Genomic DNA, 8,023 nt, shown 5'->3' with positions numbered 1-8,023 from the left:
TTGCAGAGGCCGGCTGTTAATAGATGGGCTGCATGAGCCTTCTCATTCAATTTATCACCAAGCTTGCACAAAGCATTTCTGCTGCTTTCGTGGAGGCACAGTCAATCTAACTACCTCACATGTCTGGAGAAGCCCTGATTGCTTTAGCATCCATTGCCTCAGTCTTATTCTTAGGATAAATCCGTGGGGAAGGGATTGTTGCTTGCTCCATTTTACAGCTTCATAGACCACTGTCCAGGTTGGAACATCTCATTGCTACCACTGAATGCAGCCCAGTTCTTTGTAAGTGGCCGCTGTGCCCGTGATGTCCCCATGATGTCATCAGGACCTGGCCCTGTTGCAAAGAGCTGGAGACTTACATGAGCTTATTGCTTATGTTAACCTCTTGGGAAACTGTTTGCAAATTAACGCATGCTTAATTTCAGCTCTGAGCTGGGTGGCTGAGGCATAGAGGCTGAAGTCCTCAAAAGTAATGAGGTCCTTTCACCTAACATTTTTGAGGACCTAGATGCTTTGTTCAGGGATCCCAAAGAACCAGATCTCCTGGGTCAGAGAAGCAGCACTGAGCTTCTCTTTTTCAAAGGGGACCTCCTCAAGGATTTTGTCTCAAAGCTTCTCAGTCCTGAGGGATTCCATCCACATAGGGGCCACCACAGCCTCAAGTTTTGTTTTTTCAAGCCATTGGGAATATAATTTCAAAGCCTCCCCAGAGGCTACTGCAGTGGGCCTTAGGATATGGTTAAAACCCAGTCCCAGGAAGATATTGGTAAACAGGGAAGAGCTCATAGAAGGGGAGTGAAAAATATCCCAGTCTGGAGGCTGTGATTTATGGTGACAGATGTGGTAGAGCTACCTATGTTGGTTAAGTGATGACTGAGCAGGTGCTAATGGCGAGTCTGTTTGAAAAAAGAAGAGTAAACTACCAAGGACAAAGAGTGGGTGCTTCAGGTGGGTGCGTGGCAATGAGCTGAGGAATGGTCTGCAGATGAATCAATTGCATGAGCTAACTAGAGTTTAAAGCCAGAATTTAACAATCAGACTGGGAAAAACAGATAGGCTAAACACACATACAAAAACACTCCAAAACCAAATGGAAAAAAAAAATCAAAAGAAAATAACCCCCCAGAGCCCCTAGGTGTATGGAAGGGATGGTCGTGACCAGCCCAGGAGCAGTGCTGTGGAATGGGGCCAGTGGTTTCTCCCCCCGCATCTCAGCACATCCATGGGCTCTGGTCCCAGCAGGCTGCTTCAAGCATTTTGTCGACAGCTTGAATTTCTGCACTGCTCTTGCTTTTTCAGCTTCGTCATTTTGACAGGCCAATTCTCTGACATTTTCTCCTCTGCTGGCTTTGCGAGGCAGAGGCGACGTGCATTAGCTGAGCTCCCAGCACTGTCCTTTCCCGGGCACCAGCCGTGGCTGCGGCAATGTTTGCCAACCTTGCAGCTTTTTCCCCCAGATTCTTTTTTTCAGATTGGTTTGGAAGGCCCTTGGGGATGTTCAATCAGCTGTTTGCATGCTGGAAAGAAATCAGTTTTTCTCCACGGTGGGTGACCGCCGTGGATCTGTAGGAAGCCATCGTGCTCCTACTCTTGTAGGAGTTTCATGGACAAAGTCATCGTGTCCCCAACTCTCACTGAGAGTCAGCATGAGGGAACTAATTGCCTGCCTTTAATAGATAAACCAAGGGCTGCTTAATCTTTGATGACTGAGTGGATCTGGGAAATGAATCGACCAATCTTTAACACAAGGAATCAGATGGTCAGAAGAGGCAGGATGAGATGGCAGGTCCGTTCAACTGCTAAAATTGAAGCTAAAGGATTCAGGATGTGACTTTTAAGGGAGTCCAAACAAAAGGCTGCCCATCAGCACACGAGTTCAGGGATGGGGTGATGACATACTTGTGTCAGGAGCTGGACACATCAACAGGGAGACCGTGGCTGGGAGATGCCTCCCTCAGCACAGAACCAGATGATGCTGAGTCAAGTCCACGCTCTGCAGTCAATCTCAGCCCATACTGCTGCTGTTATCAGTGGTTGGAAGAGGGAAATGCAGGGAGTGGAAGAAGCACCTCTCCCCTGGGCTCAGTGCCTGGCGTTCCCAGTGATTAGCTGGATGCCCTTGGAAAAGCCAATTAAGGTTTTGTTGCCTCGGATTTCTCAGCTGTACAATCCAGACCTGTTTGCAGGCGTAATTAACCCATAGTCTGACCACAGTTTCAGGCATGTGGTTTGCAAGAGGATGGCATGATTATTTCAAAAACCAGGTATTGAGAGTATTAATAGATTTTTAAGGCTTGAAGCAATGACTGTGCTAATTTATCTATACAGCATTTGTTAACGAGATTGCACAACCTCTTCCAGCAATATCTATACTGCAGGCATGCCTGCAAGTCCTCTCTGTGCTGTAGCATACCCTCTAGAAGATGTTAAGTCTTGATTTAAAGATCCCAGGCGACAGAGACTTCATCACATCTGCAGGTCAGCTGCTGAAAGCTTATTTTCCTGCGTTGCTGAAGTATGCCATATTGCTAGTCTGGGTGTATCCAGGATCAGTTCCCACTGCACGAAGATTAAAGAGCCATAAATGTGAGCAATCTCTAACCCAAGTAGGAAGCTGCAGACTGTGACTGAGTGAGCTTTTTGCATGCATGTGGATAAACTGAGTAGATTAGGGCTTAAGCCTCTCGGAATAAAGCAGGTTTTCACAACCTTAGATAATTCCTAGAACCCTCATGTGAAAAACCTTCCAGACTTTTTTCCAACCTCTTTCTTAGATGCCACAAGCAAAGGAAGTATCAAAGACAAACTCAATGACCTTGTATTTGTAGTATCTCCATACCACCATCCATCTCCTTCCTCGCTCAGTCATGGCTCAATACTTGTGCTCACAACTACAGCCTTGTGCTACAATCTGTGTTTGGTAGTGCCCTATTTCTATTCCAACACGGCTTCTGGGCAATCTCAAACTACCTGTTTATAATGTGATCAATGTTTAGACACAAGTGTAGGACGAGTAACTGATATTTTGATTTAAAATAAATAATCAAGCGCCCTGTAGTCTGCCTGTGTCTGCGAGGTGGAGGCAAGTCCACAGCTGGAGTTTTTCAGCCAAGTCATTCAAGCACGCCCTGGATGGAGCCTGCTGGATCACACCAAACCTGGCATAAGCTGACAGTGCAAACCTCCAAGGAGCATCCCTCTGCAAATGAGATGTCCGTAGGGAGGAAGACAGAAATTAGGATGAGAAATGCAAAGTGAATGCAGAACAAACTAAACAAAGAATGTTTCCAGGAAAACGGTCTGCGGAAGGGAGTGGGACTCGACAGGCAGGAAAAGGGGATTTCCTCTAAACAGAAGGAAAGTTGTGCCAAGAAGCAAAAAAGCCAGGACCTGCTTTACTAAAAACAGAGAAGTAAGAGATAAGAGAGCAGTAAGGAAGAAAAGAAACCAGGAAATAGAAAATCCTGTTTGAATTAAAACTAACATTGGCTAATTTCAATTAATTAATTCAAGTTAAGAACTCATTTTTTCTTGTAACATGGAAATATTCTGCTAAATGGAATGGACAGGTAAATGAAGAGAAAAACGCCGTAGCATGCACTGAGCAGGAGATGTCAGAGGAATAGATCAGAGTTTATACCAAAGAAATGGTACAATGTTGAAAAGAATAAAGGGACAGTTTGGGGAATGGAGAAGTAGACGTGGGATGTATGTATCTGCATAGTGAGAAAATCAACACCCCTGCTTTGTCACAGCCACTGCAGCAACAGCAGCAGGGCTCTTACAAAATCCATCCTGCACAGAAAAGCTCTTGATTCAAGTGGAGACAAACCTCTGTGAGACTCTTAGTGGCAGCAGTTCTCCACTGGGACATGGAGGGGCCACTGAGCATCACTTCTTATTGCCATGGACAAGGGTCTGATGTTCAATTTTACCTCTCCTGTCATCTGCTGCTGAATGGGAAGAGAAAGCCTCCCTCCTTCCCTTCTGCATCAATATAGTGATGGAGAACAAAGCTTCCCCTAAGTGAAAGTGTAAGCTTAGCTATCTGATTGGTTACGAGGCATGTTTGCAGCCTGCGGGGACGCTCGGGAGCACACGGATTGGTTGTGCTTAATAGCAGTGACAAAAATCCTTGCCCTGCCCAAAGCTGCATTAAAACCTCCCCAGCACAAAGGGCCGACGGTGAGCGGGGCTGGCGGCTTCTCCCAAGGGCACCCAGATTGTGCTGGGCTGTGTTTACAATTCAAGCAGGTTTTATGCTACTTTGGGCTCAGTAGGATCTCACCGGGATAACAAAACCTCCTCTCTTTTTCCTGGGAAGGGCAAAACTCTAAAGTCAAAAGATTAACGCCGATGCGGCTCTCAAGCTGCTCACCAGAGCAGAACAACCTTCCTGGAGAGCCCAGCTCTGAATGGAGCTGCTATGGCTTTATTTATTTATTTACTTCTGTTTTAGAAAACATCTTTATTTTGATATTCCCATACATCAAATACAGTGCTGAGGATATCAAGCAATCCCAGAGCAGGACTTATTGCGATACCACACCCATTGAGTTACTCATCCTAGTTCAGTCCTTGCACTACAGAACATCACCTTGAGCCATTCTTCCCGCGCAAGGGCACCCAATTAGATTTCAGGATGAAAATCTATCCATTAAATAACTTTCCTACGGGGAAAATTGCTGTCTACGTGACATGATGTGTCTTTTCAGGAGGAGATGTCCATTAGCGCTAATTGTGCTGGTGGCTTTGGTAATGCAGACAGTGGTTGGTTTGGTGTTGGACAGACAGACTAATCTTATTTCCACTCATTCTACTGAACAGAGAGTGGATGTTAATTACTTTAGTTACTAATTTTCCAAACCATGTTGTAACCCATTATCCAGGGGTGAAAAGATTTGTAGCCCATTATCACGTCCCTCACATCAACTAATGACTCCAAAAATAAACATGTTTAAAGGTGTTGGAATTAACAGTGATTTCTGTCTGTTTTTGTGACAACTGTATTTTTGGCACATGCTCTCTAAAACCTCAGTATTTTACTGCAGAATATATGTTGTGTAAAGTTGGGAAAGCTACTAATTAGATAGACTTGGGATATGAAGAGTGCTTTTTTGGCATTGGTCCATTTTGTGTCCGCTTGGATTTTAAGTAAAGACTGAGTGATTCTGATGTGACTAGAAGAGGGCAAGTAAATGGAAGAAAATGTAATTGGAGCAAAGGAACTTTCTGAGACTCAATGTGGGCTGTAAGGAGAACTGACACATTTCCTCAGAGTGACTTCTTCCAAGAAGAAGCCTGCAGTCATGCAGTGGGGGATGGCCAGCCTACCCAAAACTTCAATATCTCATTGGGAAGCTACAGATTTGACTACGCAAACCAATTTCTTCTCATAATTTGTGATTTGGGACTGGGAATGTTGGTTTGTTGTCAAATAATGTAAAAAAAACCTCATATTATCAAAGAATCATAGAAAGGCTTAGATTGGCAGGGACCTCTAGTTCCAACCCCCTGATGCAGGCAGGGTCACCAATGAGTAAATGAGGCACAAGGTCAGTGCTCACCATTCCCATCCAGTTTCCATTCATTTGCGTTCACCCATCTTAAAGTGTAATAGGAGCTTTTTTGAGGTTTTTCCTTTTCTTAAATTATATCTGAATCAAGGTACTGAACCTTCAGAATATTTTTGATGACAAGCAGACAGGTGAGAGGGAGAAATCACAGCCATTTGAATAAATGTCTTACAAAAGACAAGAACTAACCTGAAAGTTCACGGGATGCAGAAACAGATGGTTTCCTCAGAGGTAATCTATTTTCTGAAATTGGTGTTGCAGTATGTACACAAACATTTCCTATGGAGAACACTCCTTTTTTTTTTTGGATAAAAGGCACCTGCCTTCCATGCAGCCAGTACCTGAACAAGGGAGAAAAGAGAGAAAATAATAATAATAATCAGGTTGCATTTTTCAAGTCTTTGTTGCAAAAAGGATGTGGAGAGGGTGAATACTCCTAATTATTATCTGAGAAGCATTCACAGCTACTGGCTTTGGGGAAGCCTGTGGCAGGTTAAGAGAACACATCAGCAAGTGCACACGAATGAAGAGGTACCTGCTCAAAGAAAAACAATGCATAAAACATCCTGCTTATGCAAATGTATGATGATGACATTGCCAGGCACTGATTAGGAAGTAAATCTGATTTTCTCAGGGCTCTTTTTACCAACAATATACTGGGTTTTAAGGCATCCAGTAGCTGTAACCGTGGCTCAATGCTCCTTATTTATCTGTCCTCTGAGGTTAGGTAGAGCTCAGAGATAAGCAGGGGAGGGAAGGATCCTGCTTTGGGCTGCCCTACAGGGGCAGAGGGAATGGAAATAACCCTCCACCACTGCTAGCAGCGGATGTGGTTGCTGATCCCAAGAAGCATCACAGTGCTCCTTCAATAGCTTTCATTGCTTGGAAGATTTTTCTGATAAACAGCAGCCATTAGCACATGGAAGTGCCTATTGAAAGCCCATCTCATCTTGGCATTCATGACCTGCAGAGATGGGTTCCTAGCTCTACAAACTGGCAACAGATCACATTAGCAGATGGCCTTAAGTACATGCATGCCAGCCCTCATTATGTGCCTCTCTTTTTTTTTCTTCCTTTAAGAGCCATGTGGCAGCATCTCCCACGCCTGGGATGGCAGCGATACACCTTCGTTACACAAGAAAAGGGCCGTTTCCATTTGCAATGCGTTCTGAAGTCCTCACCCTCAGAAGGCACAGAGCATCTGTCTGCTTTGAGGGAACAGCTGTGCATTCATTTTGGATAGCTTGGGGTGGGCTACCGGCGGTCTGTACAAAACAAAGCTACCAGGATCTGTGTTTCTCAGCAGACTCTCAGTCTTGAAAAGTATTCCCTCAAACACTGCTGGGGATGCGTTGCCCCTGCTGCCTCCTGGGCCAGTTGTGGAAGCTCTTCCAGGTCTTACCCAAAGCATGTTGGCATCAGAGCACCTCCCAGACCACGAGACAATGGTTTTGAGACTTCTAACTTGGTTTGCTTAACTTCAGGTCTGTCATTCACCCGATGCACAGAGCCTTGCCCTTTTGCCTTCCTGAGGATCACTGTGACTCTGCTGTCTCCCTGCTTGCGCCAACCTCAATATTTTTCCTAAGATAAATATAAGCCATGTACTCGTCTGTCAGTCACTTCTTCAGGGATACTGAACCTATGAAAAAGAAAAACCTGATTTTAAATGACATATCGTACTAAACTGTCTCATTACTTCCAAAGTGAGATGAAATGCCTTCTCCCTACGTATTATTTTTTACCCTATTTCTTGGTAATACTCTTCATTCGTGGAAATGGTTTTCAGACTGGAAGATTATAGACCGGTCAGAACCAAAGAAAAGGAGAGAAAGATTTACTCCAATCGTGTCAAAGGGACCTCAGTGAATATTAACTGATAAAGTACACACCGATCACAGCACACCCTCATCGCTCGCCTGTGCATTTATCCCACTTGATGAATGGGAGCAGTTTGTAGAACAGGCAGAAATTGATACGGAAGAGGTTTCTATCTGGAATGCGCTGTATAAATTACTGGATGCTTATCTGTGAGTAATTCGCCTGCATATGCTAACTGTCCAGACACTTGCAGCCTATGGCAAAGACATTAGATAACCTTCGATTCTCAATTGCTGGGGGCAATCTTCATACTAAATAAATAGTTCATCTCTTTTGGACACAAATGATATATCTGTTTGCAAGCATCACAAGTTCTGGTCTAGAAATGGATACTTACACTGTACATTTTTTTTTTAAGCTGTCTTTCCTTCCTTTGTGCCTGCAATTGGTGGCTGCACTTGATGTAATTTAGCAGCCCGCTACTCATGCTTTGCCTTTTTTATCCAGTGGGTTTCTGATGTGCCTGTCTGGGTGCCTGTCAGGTAGATGGACAGTTGAAGACATGATTTTTTTTTTTTATCTTTTTATCCTTCTTGCAATATGTGCCCTGCTGAGGGGACGAAATA

General features: G+C 44.3%; 1 long non-coding RNA gene across 1 annotated transcript; it reads right to left on the bottom strand.

Annotated features, from left to right (window-relative positions):
* Nucleotides 1–651: 651 nt before the first annotated feature.
* Nucleotides 652–7,065, bottom strand: LOC116225575 (uncharacterized). Its single transcript, XR_004166107.2, has 3 exons — nucleotides 6,979–7,065; nucleotides 5,766–5,917; nucleotides 652–2,559 (listed from the first exon to the last, which is right to left on the bottom strand). It is a non-coding gene; the product is annotated as an uncharacterized LOC116225575 (long non-coding RNA).
* Between the last annotated feature and the right edge of the window lie 958 nt (nucleotides 7,066–8,023).

The sequence above is a fragment of the Phasianus colchicus genome, chromosome 12 (genome assembly GCF_987193195.1).
Source record: "Phasianus colchicus chromosome 12, bPhaCol1.hap1.1, whole genome shotgun sequence".
NCBI lineage: Eukaryota > Metazoa > Chordata > Aves > Galliformes > Phasianidae > Phasianus > Phasianus colchicus.
This window is presented reverse-complemented; position numbering and strand designations above follow the sequence as displayed.